At 53.8% G+C, this 12,192-nt stretch overlaps 1 protein-coding gene across 10 annotated transcripts in view; it reads right to left on the bottom strand.

The window, feature by feature from the left end:
* The window catches only part of Agap1 (ArfGAP with GTPase domain, ankyrin repeat and PH domain 1), a 353,309-nt gene that overhangs the window by 120,433 nt on the left and 220,684 nt on the right, over positions 1-12,192 (bottom strand). The gene's annotated exons all lie outside the window — the stretch shown is intronic.

Below are 12,192 nucleotides of genomic sequence, written 5' to 3'. Positions count from 1 at the left end.
TGCCAAAGGGAAGCAGTGAGCTTGTGGTTTTCAGTTGATTCTCTTTTCCCATAATTACCTTGACACGCCAGAAAGAAATGAAGACAGCCAGGAAAGCACGAGAGTGCACCTTTAAGGGACTGACTGTGTGCATGCAGGATGAGGGACCTGATTCCTTCTTCTCCTCAACACTACATATGAAGGTAGCTCCAATTGCAATTGGTGAAAATCGGTGTGCCCTTTCTCCCACCAGTGTCCTGCGATGGCACTTGAAAGCCCATTAGGTAGACCCATCTGTTTTTAATGCACTGGAGCAACTTTTAAAGGTTTGAAAGCCAGTGTGCACATATGATCACTCACTGCCAGTAAAACTCTTAATTTATTACCTATCTTTATCTTTACCAAAGACAAGGTCAAAAGTGATGCTAAGTGACCAGGAAAGAGCATAGAATTGTACAGAAGTTGGAGGAGGTGATAGGACACCTTCCCCCCAGAGTCGTAAGAATTCTCCATTCATGATTCAGCAGGTTAACAACCTCAGGGACAGAAGGCTCTGCCCTACTTCAAGTACTCTCAGCCTCGACTCCGAGCACCAGCTGCTGGCCAGCCACTTTCTAGATGCATGGGACCCATCCCTGAGGACACCATATCAGGATCCCTGCCTGGAGGTCCTGGCACAGTAGCTGGGCACCCAGCATCCCCCAGTACTCCCTGCCCCAAGGCTGACACCCTCCACTCCGCCCGACACCTGGCCTCTCTCTGGGGGACTGCACCCAGGGGACAGCGGGCATCACGTCCCCTCTTGCTTGCTGTTGGGCTATGATGGCCAGGTGTGGGGGAAGCGTGCAGCTTGATATCAGACATGGTTCGGCCCCTGCCTCAAGGAGGCCCAGACCCTGGCTCAGTCTTTTCCAAAGTCACCCCTCTCTGTGCATGGCCTCTCCGTGTGAGCCACCTGCTGTCTGATCCTTGGGCTCGAGGCCACCCCCAGGGGCCTCCTTCCCGCATTCTAGCTTAAAGCCGGCCAGGCTTTCCAACGTGGTGGCTCTCGCCTAAGTATTTAAATACTTGATTCCACTGAGTGTCAGGTGAAAGTGTAGACACTCCAGGGGGAAGAAAGAGCTGGATCGTGTCATTTCTGTGCCCGTTTCCAGTGTTCTGAAGCCACGGTGGCCCTGGGGTACGGAGGCTCAGACCTCACTTCGTCCTGAGGCAGCCCTACGTGTTACTTGGTGCTCAAGCCTGGCTGAGTCGTACTGCACATTTTAAATCTCTTCTGCTCTCATGCTGGTCATGGATGCGGAGGAGCAGTACCAGGTCCTCCCTGGCGGCTGTGGGTGCCGATTTCATTAGTCCACCCTGTCCGCAGGTGCCCTCCATTCACCAGGCTGAGTGTGCTCCTGATACCTTCCTGCTGTTCTTCTGCCACTGAATATTGGCTCCCTCCCAAATCACCATGTCTCCTTTCTGAACTGTATGTAGAGCCCACATTTGGGACTATCTGCACTTGGCTGCCAGATGACCTGTTCCCCTGGCCTTCCCTGCAGGGTGGTGAAGAGCATCAGAACAGGCCCTCCTTCCACTGTCTGGAGGGTCCTGTCTTTGTTAGAGTGTATCAATATCCTTTCTAAAACACTAGAATGTGCACAGTAACTGGAGGGTCCACATGACAGATCTCCACCCGCGTGTGGAGTGTCATTCCTTGACTCGCTGTTCTACTCTGCAACTCCTCACTAGCTGTGTTCTACATGAGCACCTGGTCTTCAGAGCTGCTGCCTTCCAAGCCTACACCTGGTTATTCTTCACAACTGTCTTACTGTTCTCGGCCGTTCTGAGCATTCACCTCCATATCCATCCAAGTTGATGAAAACAACAGAAAAGGTGGGGTGGAGGAGATTCAGCCTGACTCCTTCAGATGCACCAATCAGTACGTGGAAGCTTCTCAGAATCATTGCTGAGCCAGGTAATGCACACTGACTCTGTGTCCAGCTCAGATGCCTTTGAATTTGTCCACAAAGAAACCAAGGGACAATCTTGACAAACCCTTTGCTGAAGGGCAGAGGGGTACCCTATTCATGTATTTTTGACAATTTAAAAACAATAAAGGGGCATCCATTAGGTATTTCTCCTCTTTGAGGAACTGTCCCTGTTCAGGGCAGTCACTGTTTCCTTCTCTATATGCATGCAAAGTGCTTCCTTCAGGATGCTCTGCGGGGACCTTAAAGTCACTAGCACGTCATGCATGCTTAGAGTTCGCCTGGCTGGGAATCAAGATGAACGTGTCTTCCAGGCAGTACCCTCGGGCTGCAGAAAGCCTTTTCCAAGGCAACCGACAAGAACCTGGCCATCTCGTCTTCCATCTTCTTGGGGTCTTGGAATACTCAGTTCAGGAAGGGACTCTGGCACACCAGGAGGGCGGCAGCAAGTGGCTTCCGGGAGAGAGACTGTATGGAGATGATGCCACCCCCTCACCAGGAGGCCACCAGGGCCAGCCCCATCAGCACTTCCTTTGTCTCCCTGTTTTTCCGGTGGACCTTTGATAGCTGAGATCTGTCCCCAGTGGCTCTGAATGCTCCAAAACCACTGGTGCTCAGCTAGGAATGCCCTCTCAGTTGGCAATGAATGAAAACACTCTGTCCCTCCCTCTTTCTGCAGTACTAGGATTGAACCCAGGAGTGCTCTACCTCTGAGCTGTACCCCCAAACCTTAAAAAAAAATTTTTTTCAGACCAGGTTTTGCTAAGTTGCTGGGGTGGCCTCAAACTTGCCATTCTCCTGCCTCAGCCTTCATCGTAGCCAGGGTGACTGTATCACTGCACCTGGCAGCTGAAGATATTCTGGGTTATCAAACTGAGCAGAGTGGAGGTGCTACAGGTGCCAAGGGCTGATCCCTGAGATGAGGAAAATGCCCTATGGGCAGGAGGGACGGCCACCTACAAAGAACCACCCTGTCCAATGTCAGTAATGAGAATCCCGGGGGGACGGTGACTCATCTTCCAGTCTCCACCCTCTCACACTCTGTCCTTGGGCTTATATTCGGTCAGTGCAAACCACCACCCATTGGTGGTCTCTTTTTGGAAGGCCCGCTCCACCTTGTGCCAACTAAAAGCCTGGCTCTCCCGGGGACGCGCCTCCCAGGTGATGGCACTGTGAATCCCACCCACGTACCAAAAAGCGAGCATCCTCCTTCCCCTCAACCCCGGGTCCCTCATGAGCGTCTGCCCCTCAGCCTGCTCTGTTCCCACAGAGCCCAGGTCATGTCTTGGACCACTGCAGCAGCTTACCCTGTCCTCACCTGTGACAACAGCTCTGTCCTCCTAGGTGGCCTCTGTCCTCCTTAGTCAAGCTCTCTTCTCCCCAGACCTCAGCTGCCATCACTTGTGGTCATCCCCCAGGGCTGCCCGCAGCAGGACACCCACCACACTAGCACCCAGGCTCATCTAAGGACCCCTGGGGTCTTCACAGCCTGACACCCCATCTCCCCACACCCAGAGGGGCCAGAGCCACACACGACTTGAAACCTGCCCTTCAAACTCAGCTCAGATTCCTTCTCCCTCCATCTTTCCTGACCAGGTCACCTGACTTTCCTTAGCCCTCAGAATCTGTACCTGCAACTGGGCCAGGGCCAGGGCCAGGGGAGCATGCTGACCCGCCTCCACTCTAGGGCCCTGGCCTGTCCACCAGTCTCACCACACCTCTGTAGGAAATCCCTCCCCTGCCTTCCCGTGGCCACGTCCTCGCTCCTCACACACCCTCCTCCACAGTTGCCCCCAGCCTCACTTTTCACTACGAAGACAAAAGAAAAGCATCAACCAGAAGCAAGCGCCCTGCCATGCCAGCCCTAGTCCCCCATTCTGGACCTCCTAGGCCTGCGAGTTGCACCCGCCTGCTTGCTGACGCAGGGCCTCGGCTCCGGCATTTGTCCCCACGCAGGGCACCAGGTGGCTGGACTGTCTCCCTCCCTCCACCCCAGGCCCCACCTACTTCTCTTAGATTCTGCTCCCTTTAGAGTAAAGTCCCAAGGCCTTTGCCTCTTCACTGCTGCCCACAGCTGTCCTTGCTTCAGCCACTGGCAGGTCCTTGCCGAGGCCACCAGTGCCCCGCCCTTGCTGGCTGGTAGACAATCCTTGATGGGCAGCACCACGTCTCCACTCCGCCGGCACAGCCCTCCTTCCCTCCCAGCCCAGGGAATCACGGTGAGGCTCCAGGCCAGGCAGCTGGGAAGGAGCCACGAGGTTCTGAGCCCTGGAAGCCCAGGGGAGCCTTCTCTCCACCTAGCCTCGGCCGCTGCCTGCCCAGCCTGTCTCCCTGGCTTGGTGGCTCTATCCACAAGGTGACAACATAACACCTGTGCATCTATTTCCCTGTTGACTGGACACTGCTCTCCACCCCATGGATGCAGGGCCTTGTGTATCCCTTCTACCTGGGTGGGAAGGGGGCACACTCTGCATGGATGACGGGAGGGGTACTTGCTAAGCTGTTTGTAGAGCTGGCCTCTTCGCGGGAGGCCACGCAGGCGAGAAACTGCTTTTGGTGTGTAACAGAGAAGCATTTCAACTGTTTTTTTTAAAAATATTTTTTTAGTTGTCAATGGATCTTTATTATTTAATCTACTTGCTCCTGCAAGTGCTCTACCGCTGAGCCACAACCCCAGCCTTCAACTTTGTTTCAAAACTAACTACAAGCATGCTTAGTGTCAGACTGCTGTCCTGTGAGTTTCCAATCGTTTGGAAAGGAAGGACAGGAACAGAGACTGCGAGAAAGCATCTCCCTTATGCTCAGCCCTCACTCACTGAGCATGCTCTGTGAGCGGCAGCCAGGCAAAATCCTTGTCTGTAAAGAAGGCCTATCTAATTTCCTTCTTGATGCCTTCGATAAAAGTCTATCTTGGGTCGGGGGAGGGGACAGCAAGGGGCCATCTAAGGCAAACATGCCCCTTGCAGGGATGTACAGAGGAGGGAGAAGCAAGGTGAGGACCCTCTACTCACTCACAGACAAGGAGAAGGCCTCTGGGGCTGCCAGGGTCCCAGGAGCATGCAGGGCCCAGGAAATAAGAGCACCTGGGAACAGAGGTGTGATGGGGTAGGAGATGTCCAGGAGCAACCTGGGGACAGGCGAGCAGAGCCCCAGCTGCTCCTGACCACGGGAGGAGAGGTGGAAGCCTGTGCCCCGGTGTCATCAGGCTGTCAGGTAGTGGAAAACACAGCTCCATCTCACCAGGGGGCAAGATTGGCATTTGCATGCCCCCCCCCACCCCCATTCTCAGACAAGGAGGAGCAAGATCAGTCCCTGAGGCCTTGGAGTACGGCCCACCCATTCTCTGATCTGCTGCTCCCAGGACTGGTGTCCCCAAGGTGGGACTGTCCTATCCCAGTTCAGGGACAAGCCGAGGCAGGATGGGACTCCCCAGGTCAGGCTAAGGAGAGCTTAACCTGCTCCTGGATCAATGTCCCGACACTTGGCCCAGGCTCTGGAAAAGTCCCAGTTGTCTTGCTGGAGGGTAAGAACCAGCATCCTGGCTGGGTCCTTGCTGGGTGCTGGGTGGGGCTCATAAGCACCTAAGGAACCAAACCCCCTGCTGGGGTTGGGGCATGCAGGCAGCAGGCATGGCTCAGAGGTGGAAACTGGGCAGGACAGCCACGGCGGGGGAAGCACTTCTGAACAGGGTGTGGGACAGGGCCTGGCCGAGGCCCCAGGAGAGAGAGCCGCACAGGAGGTACAGAGAAGGTGAGGGGCGGTGGTGATGGCGAGGCTGCCCGGGGGCTGGAGTGGGGGGCCGTGGCTGTGGGCTCCTGGGTCTAGATTCCCTGGGAGCTGCTTAATGGCCCCCTTGTCTGAAACAGGAGCCACTGCAGAAGGTGCAGCCCGTGTGCCAAGCTCTCCATTTCCTGCAGCTGCTCCAGCCCCACAAGGTGTCCCTCAGCCCGCTGGAGACACTGTAAGTGAGCAACAGCCTATGGCCCACGGACAACCCCCACCCCGCTCCCCCTGACTGCGTAGGAAGAATGCATTTCACTGTGTGTCGATTACTGGGCAGTGTTAGGTATGGGAGGGGGAAGGGGGGGAGAAGCAGGGTGAGCCTTGTCTCTCCACAGCTAGACTGGCTTTGATGCAGGGACTCGGGGCTCTGAAAGTGGGGCCCTGGCCGGGCCATCCCATGCATTCAGCACTGGCCGTTAGTTCTTCCCAATCGGGCATCAATGTTCAACGCACACCCCAAAAAATATATAATATGAACAATAATGATCGCAATCTGCGGTCTCTCCGAGCTTCGGCACGTGAAGCATGAGTCAGAGCGGCGGCTTCACTTTTCACTCGGAGAGCTGACAAGCGTGACTAGAGGGAGAATAAAATAACATTCCGTGCGCATAAATATCAAGCGGCCTGCTTGAGACTGATGGGCCAGGGATGTATTCTCAGCTATCATTCCGGCAGACAGGCCCAAGGACACTCATAACTTATTTTACAATCATTTAGTTTCAGCTCAAGTGGAAAACGTGACAACTTACCTCTGCTGACAAGATGCCATATCGAACCTTACAATTAACTCCGCTCCGATTATCTGCCCAGCCGATCATTAGCTGGGCCGTTTCTGATGAACTGTTACAGGCAGCTCGCCTTGGTGAGACCATGGCCAGGTGTGCCGAGAGGTTTTTGATATCTGGTGTGATATTCACACACTGGGCTTGAGCTTGTGATTCCCAAGTCCCCGCTGCTCCCCGGGGACTCTGGATGTGTCCGCTGGGAGGCGCAGTGGAGGGGAGCCCCGCACTCTGTAGGGATCCCTGCGATGACCACTCCTGCCCCTACATCACCCTCCCAGTGAAGGCATCCCTGGCCCCACCTGGGTCACCGCCTCCTCCGGGTCTGGAGGTGCATTTCAGGGAGTGGTGGGCCCCGCAGGGACACCTCCAGCCTGTCTTCTCGGGGGGGTGTGGCCTGGAGAGGGGAACTGAGAACCTGCTCTCAGGAGCCACCACACTCTGGAGGAGCTGCCCATGGTTCCCCAAGGACTGGTGGCTGCCGATTCTATGTGTCCATTAAAGACACGAAATGCTTTCAATCAGGTGTTCCTGAGAGGCGCACATCTATACGAAGAGGAAGGGGGAGAGAAGGAAAGAAAGACAAAGGAGAGGACAAGAAACGCCCGGCTCTCGCACGTCGCTGGTCTCCCTGGCTTCCACGTTCCTTCATGGACCTCTGTGGCGGTGTAGGCACAATACACTACTAAAGTCTTTCTTTCTTTCTTTTTTTGATATTAAGAGAATTCTGAATTATCAAAGACAGAGCCATTTGTCAGTGCAGGGGATGAGCTGAGGGGTAAGGCCTTCTGTAAACTCAAGAGGAAGTCATTGTGGAGACTAGTAAATTAAAGCACACTTGCTTTGATCCAAGGCCAACAATAGGCAGCTAATTTGGATCTTTAATAAGGGCTCTGCTCTCTCTGAAGCTCAGAGAGATGTGGAGGCGGGTAAATAAAGAACAAGCCACCTTTGCCATCCAAGGAAATCACAACATCCCGGGTCCCTGTTGAAAGGTGAGTGTGGAGTGAAGTTCAAACCCTGCCCCTTCTCATGGAGCTTCTGAGGGAGCTTCGGCAGGAGGAGGCCGACTCGATTCCCATCTCTGAAGATGTTTCAGAGACTGGCATTATTGTGAGCTTCCCTTTGCCGCTTGCACAGAGGTACACAATGTCAGAAGGGGCAGCGGGGACACGGCGGGGGGCCAAGGAAGATGACAGGTGTTGGGGGAAAGGAAAAGACAACAGAGTGTTGGACCGAGTTATAGAAACGGGGAGGAAAGGCGTACAACAGGAGGGGCCCCAACCGAGGGAAAGCAAGGAGAACAATTTCCTTCTTGGGCCATTTTCAAGCACACCAAGAGATCTCTACAGATTAAGCCAAACAAGTTGGAATGTAGGAAGTCTGATCTCCATTTAGATGAGACCTGGGGTACGCAAACATGCTTATAAAGTCTTGTTAAAAAGCACAGATTCTGGTCCCCAGCTAGGGTGCAGGGTTTCTTTTTCTTTTTTTTTTTTTTTGAGGTGAAAATGGGTCCTAAAATTGACTGTGGGGATGGCTGCGCAGATCCGAGCGTACACTAATGACTACTGAGGCGCACGTTTTAAATAGGCGAAGGGCACGCCGTGTGAATCCATCCAGTGCAGCTGCTCTTAAGAAAGGGAAGGTTATTGTGTTAAATGCTACACAGCTGCAAGATAAGGTAGGGAGAAAAGCCCCCTGGCAGCCTAGGGAGCTGGGGAAGGTTGGGAGCCGGCGTCAGGAGGGGGCCCGGAACTCAGAAACCGCAGCCAAAGGCCACCACGAGATTTGGGGCAGGGAGCTGGGGTGGGGGTAGGTGGACACCGAAGTAGCTGCCCGGCCCCAGCCCTGCTGGCATCTGGTCTACACACCAAGGAGGCTCATCCTGACCCCGGATCCTGCCCGCTCTGGCAGCAGGCACGGGGGACTCCCTGCCTCTTCCCATGGGACAAAGCCCGTGCCTGAGGGAGCAGCCCATTCTCCCCTCGGGTCCAGCCTCCCAGTCACGCTCCTCTGGGATTCCACGTGGGTTTCTGGGCCTCTCCTCCCTCTGGTCCATGCCCCCAGGCTTTGCAGAGGCATCCCCAGTCCCCTTGGTGGAGACACCCCTAATGGCAGCCAGCACTGAACACCCCTCTGACTTTAGGGGGTGCTGGGAAGAACAGGGAGAGGCCCAGGGAGCCCGAGGAAGCTGGTGCTGGGCCTGTAGGGGGAATGCACTTGGGATGCCCGAGAGGCCTTGATACTTGAGGGTCAAAATCAAATGGTTCTCCAGTTGAGTTTTAGCAGAACGCAAGCTGCGTGAAGTTTAAATTTATCTGGTGCACTCTGAAAAATGTACGGGCAGGCTGTGTAGGACTGTTAGGGGGAATGAAATCAAGGCAAGAAATTCCCAATTCTCTCCAGCCTCACCTCGTTTTACATAACCAGCCACAGCCATTTATCAAGTTTGGTGCTTACAGCTGCTAAACGGCAAAGAGATTCTGCTTCTGAGGGCCGAGTGGGTTGGGGAGGGATGGGGCAAAACTAGTGCCCCATCTGACAACCCAATGAAGTCAAGAAATTAATTAGAGGTATGACCACTCGTGGATACCAGAAAGGTCCCATCTTAGGAAACTGGGCTGTTTCTGTGGAAAGACGCACGGAGTCAAATGACCGACGGCAGCATGAGCCGGTGTCCCAATCAGGGCAGTGAGGCTGGCCTTAGCCGGTCCATGGAAAGGGCCGAGTCCAGGGTCTTGACGACGTCTGGTCATCCACTCTGCACACAGCATGGAAATACGCCAAGCTGGCTGCTGCTTGGGGGCCCCGGCTCTCAATCTGCTGATCACGGGAGCTCAGCTTTGCAGCCGGCATGCCAAGGCGGGGCTCTGGCAGGTGATGTGATCCACTCCCCTCTTTCCTTCCTTCCTTTTTTTTCTTCGAAGTAGGAAGAGCAGAATGTGCCTTGGCTTGCTTCATCATTTCCCTACTGCTTATATAGATTTCAATTTTTTGACCAGGAATCAACATTTCTGCATATCTTCAACATTCAGGGCAGTACTTGTGGGGCTCTGGGTTCCTGCCATGGAACTGCTTCTAGAAGTTCCACACTTCTCCCGCCCAGATGTGGAGACGTTCACACCACAGTTCCTCAGCTGCCAGCCACGAGGAGCATGGAATTGGAAGGCAAGGTTCAACGCCCAGCCTGGCCTCTGGCCATGTCCATCATCTATCTGAACCTCAGCTGCTTCACATGTTGATGAGGACACACAGCACCCTGAGCACCTGCTCTCTTCTCCTTGGCCAGCGGCAAAGGATACAGGGCCTCTTGGGCCCTCTGCCATGTGCTCGCTGTGCTGCCAGGTGGACAGCTGTCTGGCCAGCCAGAGGGACTCCCTCGCTTACCTGTCAGGCTGGAAAAGAGGCTGCAGATGAGCAGCAAGCAAAGCAATGCTCCTACCCCAGCGGCTGGAGGGGTGGGATCCGCATTCCCAGAGGGGGACGAGGGCACACATGGCTTGCGGTCCTTACAGTGCTGGGGGCTGGGGCTAGTCCCTCAGCTCTGCCAGATGTAGCACCCCTTTCCCAGCCCTTTGTGAGCTAATCTGGTTCTATGGATGTTCCCTACGTCCCTGGCCTGTTTAAACTTCTTTAGGTGAGCTCAGTGGACAGAAGGCACCAGCACAGAATAGGCGCTCATTAAGAAGTCATCAAAAAAAGAAAATGTCAAGGAAGACCACTGCAGCACAAAGACTAAATCCCAGTCAAGTCTTTGAATGCAGGAGAAAAAAGAAGTCCAGTGCTCCTACCACCATACGTGTGCAACTTAAGGACTTCAAGTGTTACTGCACTACCCGCTGAAGAATTTGCCTATATTTCCTTACAGTCTGAGTACTTTGGAGAATGAATCATCAACATATTACGAGGATAAATCATACCTTCTTCTCCCTGGGGCATCATGTGCAACCTTTTGCTGTTTCAAGCCAACTGTAGAAAACACAGGGGTATTTTTTTTTTTTTTTGGTGGGGGTTGGGGGATGAAATCATGCCAAATTTGCAAAGTCCATTCCCCCTTTTTTGCCTGTGCTTACCTCACAGAAATAATATTTGTAAACGTCTAAAACGGTATTTGGAAAACTTCTGTTCTATGTGAGTCCACACCCCTCTCCTAGACGGGGGTAGGAGGGTTTGATCATGAAAAGGGACCTGTGGTTCCCAGCATTTTCTGAGGGTGGGTGGCACGCAGCACAGGTGACCGCGATAGCATCCTGGTGTCGGTGCCACAAAGGGAAGGCCCAGGCACTTGAAAGACAGGCCCTGCGTCTTTCCCCCACACCTGGGCTCTGACAATGGCCCCAGTCAAAGGGCTGCAGGTTACAGAGCAGGTCACCCCTGCCTGTCAGGCTACTGGCTCAAGGGGACCCTTTGAGAGCTTGGGTTCCACTGGGAATTCCTCTATCGTGACCCTGATCACTGAGCCAGTGCAGCCAAGGGCAGGTGAAGAGGACCTCCCTCGTCCCCCCCCCCCCCCCCCCCGGAACCGCTGCAGAGCTGCAGGTATGAAAACCCGGACTTAGGATCTGACCACTCACTCCCTGGGCCACTCAGTGGGGCACCATTCTAAGCCTGGGGAAATAGTAGTGGAACAAACAATGGTGTGACAGGTTTCAAGAGCCAGAAAAAATCTTACAGTGTAAAAACCTTACCGACGAATCCAATCCCCACTCTAGATGCCGCAGAACGACGCAGACTCGGAGACACTCAGAATACGTCCGCCTAAACGTGCACCAAGAGCTGCCTTGGGCACCTACCTGGTTTGTACATATGTAACCTTTCAACAGTAAAAATATTTTTGTTAAAAATATATTTAACACTCCCACATTCAAATTTGAGGATTTGTTTTATGAAATTTTCTAAAAAAATCTGAATAACTTCTTGAGAGCTCTCTAAAAGAGCATGACTGTTTTCAGATTTTGCTGACCTGCTGCTAATGACTCATGATTGCTACATGTTTCACTCGATTCCAAGACGGGGCTGCCTCACACTTCCTACGTCCACCCCAGATGTTACTGACCCATCTAGGTCTGGCTCTGGCAGGTGATGGCTGCTGAGGCACCGTCACAGGAAAGGAGCAGCACCCTAGGAGTTGGGATGGCAACTCCAGGGTGCCGATGATAGGATGGGGCTGATACCTTTTCACTTCTGACTGCACCGTGGCTACACGACTATATTTGAAATAATTTACTGGGTCACGTATCTATAGCAGGTAGGATGACACAAGGTCCCCAAGCAAGACGGTGTTTAAGTAGATCAAAGCGGACTGCTTGTTCCACCAACCCTGTAGCTAAGACTTAGCCTCCTAAAGGTGGCGGATGGCTCCCCGGGCCTGTCCCCGTACCTGTCAAGCTCTAAGACCTGCAGGTGGGAGTACGGTCCCGTCCCCGAGGGACCAGGAGGCTGTGTGGAGGGACACCCTGAAGCCCAGATTCCCAGCATGCAGGAGGTGAGAAACCGTGTGTTTTATATTGACAGGAGACGAGTGGTTCTCGGGATGGGACCTGTGAGAAACTCGAGTGCTGAGGTGAGCCCTCCACTGGGGACATCCAGTTCACACCTGTTTCCCAGTGGGATTATTAACATGTGCTCACTGCACTCTATGTCATTCTGCTTTGTTTTCTTAGGGACAC

Source organism: Marmota marmota, unplaced genomic scaffold (assembly GCF_001458135.2).
Source record: "Marmota marmota marmota unplaced genomic scaffold, marMar, whole genome shotgun sequence".
Classification (NCBI taxonomy): Eukaryota; Metazoa; Chordata; class Mammalia; order Rodentia; family Sciuridae; genus Marmota; species Marmota marmota.
This window is presented reverse-complemented; position numbering and strand designations above follow the sequence as displayed.